The sequence below is a fragment of the Octopus bimaculoides genome, chromosome 19 (assembly GCF_001194135.2).
Source record: "Octopus bimaculoides isolate UCB-OBI-ISO-001 chromosome 19, ASM119413v2, whole genome shotgun sequence".
Lineage (NCBI taxonomy): Eukaryota > Metazoa > Mollusca > Cephalopoda > Octopoda > Octopodidae > Octopus > Octopus bimaculoides.
The window spans coordinates 48,373,355-48,383,275 of NC_068999.1; the positions used below are offsets into that span (position 1 = coordinate 48,373,355).

Sequence of the window (9,921 nt, forward strand, 5' to 3'; positions counted from 1 at the left end):
ACTGAAAGTTTGGAATGCTGATTTTTTTGCCAGAATTGGTATCTCCGTTGCTGAAAACGTCGGAATCTGCAGTAGGAAAAGCAATAGGGGTGGAGTGCATTTGGTACGCTTCCGTCTTTACACACACACACACATATATATATATATATATTGATTGATTGTATAATTTGATATATACATACGTCACCCTAATTGCGCAGTTTTCGAGACATGGCGGTACGTTTTTAGAAAACGAAAGTAATTAGGGGTGGCAAGGGAAGACCACTGATAATACGCCGTGTTATATTTATTGAAACGGATTCACCAACAAATAATTGGTAGCTTCCTGTGGCATCTCAGAAACAAATTTAAATATAGATGTTGAATAGATATAGTTTGTTATGAAAATTACCTAAGGAGTGCAATTTTACAACTGTTATTATTTCTTCTATCTAGATAAACCAAATAAAATTAAATTACTAAAGACAATGTCCTAGTATGGCTCAGGCCTTTGGTCTGCCACGCGTACAAAAAAAAAAGTGTGATATCCACAGCTATTTGCTAAGGTTATTTCACTTTCATTTAACTATCTATCTATCGATATATTTATAAATAGATCTTCGTCCACCCTTCTTTTTTTGTATATATTCCTGTATTCAAGTTACCTCCTTAGGTGTAAGGGACAAAAGACAGAAATGCAGGAATGCATCGAATAATATAATAGATGATTACACACGTTTTGGAAACAACATTTGGGATATCAGTGTATATGAATAAATTTGAGAACACATATTTATATATACATTTTATAAGGTCCCGCTGCGTGGCACCTTGGGCAAGTGTCTTCTACTATAGCCTCGGGCCGACCAAAGCCTTGTGAGTGGATTTGGTAGACGGAAACTGAAAGAAGCCCGTCGTATATATGTATATACATATATATGTGTGTGTGTGTCTGTGTTTGTCCCCCTAGCATTGCTTGACAACCGATGCTGGTGTGTTTATGTCCCGTCAATTAGCGGTTCGGCAAAAAGAGAACGATAGAATAAGTACTAGGCTTACAAAGAATAAGTCCCGGGGTCGATTTGCTCGACTAAAGGCGGTGCCCCAACATGGCCGCAGTCAAATTACTGAAACAAGTAAAAGAGATACCTGGATATATTTTATGTCGGTTTTTTTTTTTGTTTCTTTTCGTGAAATCCAAGTTGATATTTTACATTTCCCATAAGCAGACGGTCGAGAGACGATTCTACTTTTGTGAGGTTAATGACATTAGGAAGTAAATATTTATAAGTTCTAAACACCAGTCAATTTTTATTTTAAAATATCTGGTTTGGCGCTCTATATTCACTGCTGTTTGAAATTGACACCCCGTGTTCAAATCCTGGTCGGATCGTCATAACTGTGGGAAACTTGATTTAATTGATAAAACTGTACTTTGTAAAGTGAAACCGTGTACCTAAAGGAATTATTATTTAACAATCTCTTCCTGAATTTCCACTTGCCTCACAAAATAATTAAGTATTCATTTAGTTTATGCACCCGAGATGATGAAATTTATGCGCAAACTTTAAAGATAGGTCTAAAGATAAGATTTTCGAAGACAATGTGCAACAGGCTATACTTTTTTTAAAAATCCTAATTCAATGAATCTTATAGAAAACAACAAACCACAAAGCTAAATTGTTTCTCATAAATCTACCAAATAACACAAACATTGACGGTTAGCATGACGTACCCACCAAGTACTGAGATCGATTTATAATTCTGAAAAATAACTTAGAAATGAACAGAATTAAAACAGAAGACAAGACACAAGACTGATAAGTGGCCAAAAATTAAAAACAAAAAGAAAGCAGGACAAAATACATTCATTGACGAAGGTATAAAACACTGAATGAAGTTTTTAATTCGTTTTTATGCACACATACACACAAACATATATATATACGCATACATACTATTTGTGTGTGTGAAACAATAGGGCTAACTTAGAGTTTAAAAGTTGACTTACGCTAAAAATAATTTGTAATAAAACGTCCGGGAGTTGGAAAACTTGTATTTTTCGAGCAGTAATTAAAAAGTCATCCGGTAAACAACTATTGGTTGTATTTTAGCGTGATGTCATGAGGATTTGTTTACGCCTGACGTCATCGTTACCGTCATTCCTGGGTTGACCCGGACTACATATTCAAGCTAACCCCAATCCTGGATCTCTCGCACCGCTTTAAAGGGATAAAGTAGTTGTCTTTGACAAGTTTTCGCGTCGTAATTAACTCCTTTTCTAGTCTAGATGTCTTTGACTAATTATATCAACAACTTTCACTTCTCCACACAGCTTTATTTGCGAACCTACTAACTCCCATACCTCTACCTTTCTTCTTCATATCCCACAAACACCTAATCTAGTAATCGTTTTTCACAATTCATCTGGCACCACTGCCTCTACAGTAAAGGTATAGACCTCGCTGCAAACTCAAAGTAAACGTGCCATTTTCCTCTTACGTGGCTACTCCCATCATATCGTTCGTCGACTCTGCTCTCCATCTTTCGGTCGTATTCATGTCACGTACCCGTTCTCCTGCAGTTCTGAATTATTTTTCACCTCTTCGTGTTCCACTTTACTACTCGGCCTGCCATTTCAGCACACCCTCTTTTATAACTTCCGCTATCTGACTCTGCTGCTGCTACACCTATCCTAATTCTCTTACACCCGCTTTCCCTTGTCCTCCTACCTACCTTGTTTTTTTTTGTTTTGTTTCGGGCTGGTCTTTTTAGCATTGCCGATTACCGTACTCGTCTCCAATGATGAGGGGGGACTGGATGGCATTGTCCTATACCTATCTTTCAGCTGCGCATCCTCAGATTTCGAAAATAAGAGTTTTAAAGAAATATGGAATACGCCGTGTGAAATCCTAAGTTCTCTCTCTCTTTCACTCTCTCTCTCTCTCTCTCTCTATCTCTATCTATCTATCTATCTATTTATCTTTCTCTCGATACAAGAACAAAAAGAAATTTAAAACGAAAACGGAGAAAGTAAACCAAAGAAGAAATAATTCCTTAGAGAGATAAAAGAAAAGCGAAAGAAGTACGGAAAACAAAAACAATGTCAACTACGACAACAGTAGTAACAACAACAAAAAGGAAAGCACAGAAGCAGTGGTGATGAAATAAATATATACACACTGAGTAGAACTGACCAGCTCTATCACCACCAACAGCAGTGTCGAGCACTATTTTCTTTATATATGGCTTTTGTCCATTGCCTCCTCATCTTCTCACCTGTCCCGTAAATGACTTCGCCACCATCACCCACTCTCATTCCAGCTTCCTTTATTATTCTTACAACATATTTTTACCGTACTCACTTTCTATACTGCCTCTAAAATAACTCATTGCCAACACTATTCCCGCAATCTTTATTCTCCTTTCTCATTCCTCGCCGATCACTCCACATCACTTTTTCACCATCTCCATTCTCTCATTCGCCTGTCCATTGACCATGGTGATGCCTTAACTGTAAGAATTTTAAACAAATGAAGACAATATTGTGATAGCAATAATGATTGTAAACAAATGAACGAAATATTTTTTCATATAGCAATGATAATTTTTGGTTAATGCTCATCCAAGACCGGCGTGTAATTTACAACCACACAACCTCCAACTTCTTCATTCTTTCTATCTGAGGAAAGACAGCTCTCCGAAACGTTAGATTTTTCACTCCTCGCAAAAAATCAACTCGCGGGTTTTTTGGGGGTTTTTTTTTTGTTCTTTTTCTCCAAAGACAGAGCAGTGGTGATGAAATATATATACACCCTGAGTGGAACTGACCAGCTCTATCACCACCAACAGCAGTGTCGAGCACTATTTTCTTTATATATGGATTTTGTCAATTGCCTCTTCCTCTTCTCACCTTTTCCATAAATGACTTCACCATTTATCGCTTTAATTGATACAGATTACCAACAGTTTTCTTAGCTTCTGGAGCTTGAGTATGTTGGTGTTCTACTTGAAGTACCTGAGGTATTTAGTTACATTCATTTACGTTCTAAGTTCAAATCCCGCCAAAGCCAACTTCGTATTTCAACCTTCCGGGGTTTCTAAAACAAACTTCCAGTCAAGTGCTGTGGTTGATTTGATAGCCGTCTCAGAACATTTCGCAATCTTTCGCTTTTCATTCAGAATGATTGTAAACAAATGAATGAAATACTGTTCTCATATAACGATGATAACTTCCTTTTGTACCCACCCCAAAATGCCCCCTTTATTTATTAATTTTTTTTTTTTTACCCTTAAGCTATCCAGCCATGCCTGCACCTATATAAATAAATAGATTGAAGATTTTTAATAAATTTCTAAAACAACGCACGCACACGCTCAACTGCGAGGATTTGGGTGATTGCTCAGTGGAAGAAACTAGATAAACGAATTCGGTACTGGTTTAAAAATAGATTTTACTGATTTCTCAGAACAGGTATATGTCATGTTTTACTGATCCGTAGAATTATCGAATTACTGATTAGTTACTTTCTGGGTATATATAGAAGCTTATGACAGATATTGGAGAAAAGTGAGAGGGAATAAAAAATTTAAAAAAAGGTATGATGCAACTTAGTGTTTTTTGTTTAATATATTTTCTTTTCTTTCTTTTTTTTTTACAAAGAATCTAATATAATAATGAGTGTATTGTTTTTGTATATTTGTATATAAACAATTAAAAGATATTTTTAATATGCTAGCCACTGATGAAATTTTTTGGAAAAAAATTTTATCTTTATATTAGAAGTTTATTTGTATAAATATATATTTGTCCAGAATCACGCCGGCCGCGGAGGAGGAGAGAAAATAGTAATTCAGTGAAGGAGAAGTAGTGAGATTAATAGTCCTGACTGAGAGGGAGTAAGAGAAAGTAATAGCAATGAGAGAAAGGAAGGGGTGATAGATGAATAAGGAAGGGGTGATAGAAGAATAAGGAAGGAACGGGTGAAAAAATCGGTGTTTCGTGTACGTGTACATGGGAAGTATGTGAATGTTTATATGTGTGATAATTATCTACCTTATTTATATATAAAATACTACAATTAGTCTCGTTATTGACGGCACCAGTGTCAGCTAATTAGTTTATAATTTTAAAAGTTTTGAAACTTATTTATAGGGTAAGGGAAATAACTCGTATATTATCTAGTTGAACAGTTGCGTAAGGGAAGTGATGACGAAAGAGAAGAACATGACAAACAAGAAACAATTGGAGAAATATTATTTACTGAACTAACCTAATACAGGAGAAACACAATCAGATTTATGAAATGTATTTCTCCAATAGAAAGGAGAAAGTGGTATGAAGGGCTTGCAAGGTTTGAGATTGCAGGTTTGGTTTGGCAAGTGCTTCCAGAAAAGGTATCTGGGTTCAGGTCTGCCAATAGTGATGATTTTGCATAGCATATAACTGGGAAGAGACATTTTTTGTAATATTTATGGTAAAATCTGCAGACCGTCAAATAAGCTGCAAAGTCATTTACACTTTGCTGTTCATTAATAAGAACTGGACATGTTCATTACTGAGTTTACTGTCATCACACACACACACACTTGCATGTACAAAAGTGTATGTGGCATAAAATATGTGTGGGTGTGTGTTTGTGTATGTATGTGTATATACATAAAAAAGTCAACTCATAACACCATAACTCCAAAGATTTCCCGAAGAAGAGATCCTAATTCTGAAATATTGAAGTATAAGATAAAAGTACAAACCATTGACTTGTGTTGTGTCTTATAATTTATAACTTACATTGTTTTAGCTTAAAAAAAAAACTAAAAACATTTATATGAAAGTACCTATGTATACCTTATACTGTAATCCCTCGCCGTATTGTGGTTCACCCATCGCGGTTCACCCATCGCGGTTCACCCATCGCGGTTCAATTATCGCGGTTTATTATTTAAGCTTACGTTGATTCCTCTGTGGTGTTGTTTTGCATTTAAAATAAAATAAATATATAAAAATTATTAAAAAATATATATACTGTGCAGTAGTTTCTACTTCGCGGATTTTCACTTATCGCGGGGGTGGAACGTAACACCCGCGATAGTCGAGGGATTACCTGTAATCATGTTTCAATAAATCTCAATCTCTTTCTCACTCTCCTCTTCCTTTTTCTCTACCTTGTACCTCTCCTACTACGTCGTTTTCCCATTACAACAAATATTCAACTAGCTCATACATGAGTTATTTCCCTTATCTTATACCTTTTCGAACTTCAGAGATTATAACCAAATTCTGCAAAAAGACGGGGAAAAGAAACATTAGATATTGCTCCTCGCTTTCTTTATAGTTTTTATCTATATCTATAATCTGCTTCTCCCTCCCTCCCTCCCTACATACATACATACATTTAACCCTTTTTCAGCTGACTGGCTAGCTGGTTAGGTGGTTGGTTGGTTAGGTGGCTGGCTGGTTGACTTGGCTGGCTGGCTGGTTGACTTGGATGGCTGGCTGGCTGGCTGGCTGGATGGATGGATGCCCTAAGAATACTTCTTTTTCCTCTGTATATCAGATGTCCATACGTCTATACAAATATCTATTTGTCCAAAAAGATAACAAAAAACACAAAGATTAAAAAGGATAAATAAGATACAACACTGTAGTAATCACACATCTCATAATTTTAGCCTGATCAGAATGAAAATATCCCTGCTCTTCCTGTGTCATCTTTGATATATTTTCACTGTCATAATTCACATCCAGCAGCATCTGTCTTATTGAATATCAGTTTGTACAACCTGGATGAGAGTCTGAATAGTTTGTGATTTTTTTTTTTTTGTTTTTTTTTGTTTGGTACTATATGATGTACAAACAATAAAGAGTTGAGCTGACAGATCTCAAGAAGACATCAATTCTGTGCCGCTACCACCCCTACCTCTAAGACCACCACTACCATCACTTCTACTATGATGACAAAGCAAACAGAACAGATGACCTCTTGAGGTTTGTTCCAGTTTTTGTTGTTGTTGTTGTTGTTGTTGTTGTCGTTTACCCTCACATCACTTATGATTGAGGAGACCTATGATCATAGAACTTCCAGCCTTGACCATCCTGTTATTTCTGTATAATTATAACTTGAAGTGCACTTCTAGAATAATAATAATAATAATAATAATAATAATAATAATAATAATAATAGTATTAAGAAGAAGAAGAAGAAGAAGAAGAAGAGGAAGAAATATATAAATAAATGAATAACTAATCAAACACACACTAAAAACAAAAAAAAATCACTACTTTTTATTTTTCAAAGCAGAACGTATTTGATTGCAAAAAGTGATCTGAAACACATCTGAGTTTCTGGGTCGAGGATATTGATTGAGACATTTGGTATTTGTGTGTGTGTGAGAGAGAGAGAGAGAGAAAGAGAGAGTCACACAATAAAGTACAGTCACACGGAATATTTATTAAACAAACCAAGTCCTATATACATCCATATATACACATTATCTCTTCACATGAAATCTGAGAAACAAGAACATCCACTTCACATTTATAAACTCATATTACGTACATGACACACTTTTACATATATACAGGAGTTGTGTTTTTGCTTCATCCTTTTCGGGTTTTTTTTATATCATTTTAATGGCTTAGTTAGAGGAGGAGGATCGGTGCCCATAGGCCTTTTCAAAGCCATTAAAGCTGATGGGATGAAAGGAGGCTGTTATCCAACAGAGGAGTAAAACAAGCCACTGTAATAGTAATACAAAAGCAGAGGGATGCAATAGCGAGTTTGTGAGACAGGTGCATGGAAGAAAATAGTCACAGAAAACAGTCAGAATTTTATTTAGGAGAAAGTCACATTTTATTTAAAGACTGCTATGAACAATTAACTAATGAAAAAATATTTTAAGTAAATTATTAATTAACTTGGGTATGTGGGTATCTTGAAAATACCTCACAGATGATTGTACACTTAGTTACCAGTTGCCCTTTGGCAAGTTATAGCACCTGTCCAGCCACCCTGCCAGGGACACAGCAAAGTCATGGGATTGCAGCATGGCAGATTGTGAAGGGGTAGCAGAAGAGCTCAACTGAGCCAATGGTGCTTTTTACATTGATGCTGAGCAGAGGAATCCTAGAAGATCAATGATCAAGATCACCAAATGCTATCAAGAGAGCATCCATAGGGGCGGTGTCCATGGTTGTGAAAATTTCACTAATGTTTGTGTGGCTAAAATGTTTGCTGGAAAAGTGTCTTGATTGACCAGTGCCTTGTGGGTGGAATTTATATAATATAATAATATTACATAATATAATAGTATATTGTACTATATTGTAAGATATATATATCATTTATATATACACACACTTATACATATACACACATATAAATACATACATACACACACACACATATGTAGGTGCATACATACATGGACATGCATACACGTCCATACACATCCATATATAAATGTGTGTGTGTGTGTAACATGTAGGTAGTTTCCTGCATGTTAATCCACAGTCATTTACTGGACAGATAATTATTGCCACTGCCTCTTCTTGCAGATTAACTAGCAAAGTCACACATGCACAGTCATGCATATACACATTCAGGTAAATACACACACACACACACACACACACACACACGCTTACATTGTTTCCCCTCTTCAGTGACTCCTCCTTCTCCTCCTCCTCCATCATTTCCTTTATCTCTTTTCGAGGTTCCTTAAACGAAATTGTCGTGTTCTAATGTCCGTGTAATGGTACGGGAATAATCAAAAGCATGAATAGTGAACGTAAACCAATTGATTTATTATTAGATGGAGGGAGCCTGAAACGAAATGGACAATGGTAGAAAATAGAATACTGAATAACAATGCTAGGACTTCTTATCTTTTGATTATGTGATTACTCATGTCAAGTCAAAGGAAATGGTTTTATTCCGCAGTCTGCATTAATTTCTAGCCTGAAGCTGCATTTCATTTCAATAAGTGTCTTTCCAGTCTATTAGGCGAAAAACCATGTAAAAAAGAACAACAAAAAGCAAAAAGACAAATAAAATGCTTAAAATAATATAAATATACAAAAAAAAAGAAAGAAATGCATTCTTGGGATTTTAAAAGGGTCTGCGTGATCAGACATTAAAGTTGATGTAATTGTCATCAAGATTTTGTTTTATTTTCACTGGAGTATTTTTGCTTGGCTTTGACAGATTTCACAACAGCAGCGATCAATCATGTTACCGTAGTTCTTGCTGATGTTGTAGTGGTCGTTCTTTGGTCCCAGATTATCTCTGAAGGGAGCTATCTGGCTCGTCAGATAAATTCATCCATTTTTGTTTGTTTGTTTGTTTTTTCTACCTGGCATTCCATCGTCATATGTCTGTAAATTGGTAAAATATATTCAAATTTCAAAACTGATAAATATTGTAGAAAAATAAATCTCTAGAAAAAAAAAACAACCTTAAAACACAATAACAATATTTTTCATGCTAATTCAAATAACATTGGAAATTATTAAAACAGTGTTTCTCAAACATTTGGTCATTCAGCCATTCATCGACACCTGCACTAGTAGAAAAACGACCATCTTTGGTTTCAAATCGAAAGGTATTCTTCCATCAGGATAACAGCAAGGATGACATTCTAAAGGCTGCAGCACCATATTCGCCGGACATTGCCCCATCTGATTATCATTTATTCCGCAGTTTTCAAAATCATTTGGATGGAAAAAATAGGAATTCTGTAGACAAGGTCTGAACAGTAATGGAGGAGTATTGTTTGTCATGGACAAGCGAATTTTGAAAGAGGGGACTTCCGAGTCTACTAGATAGATGGAAGAGCATTGTAGAAAATGAAGGAGAGTATATTTTTAGATTTAAAAAGAACTTTGTTCATCTTAATTTTGAAAAAAAAAGTATAAAAAACGCATCATTTATGGGATGACCT

At 35.5% G+C, this 9,921-nt stretch overlaps 2 protein-coding genes across 5 annotated transcripts in view; one reads left to right on the plus strand and one right to left on the minus strand.

Annotated features, from left to right (window-relative positions):
- LOC106878100 (pleckstrin homology domain-containing family B member 2) overlaps positions 1-2,235 on the minus strand; it is a 25,733-nt gene extending 23,498 nt beyond the window's left edge. The window contains exon 1 of one of the 3 annotated variants that reach the window (XM_014927204.2): positions 1,991-2,235. The gene's annotated coding sequence lies outside the window, so the exon portion shown is untranslated. Of the gene's footprint in view, positions 1-182; positions 203-1,128; positions 1,388-1,990 lie in introns of those variants that run through there. The other 2 variants (XM_014927209.2, XM_014927208.2) reach the window with 2 other exon arrangements.
- The window catches only part of LOC106878096 (sulfotransferase 1C4), a 62,037-nt gene that overhangs the window by 24,711 nt on the left and 27,405 nt on the right, over positions 1-9,921 (plus strand). The window lies entirely within an intron of this gene.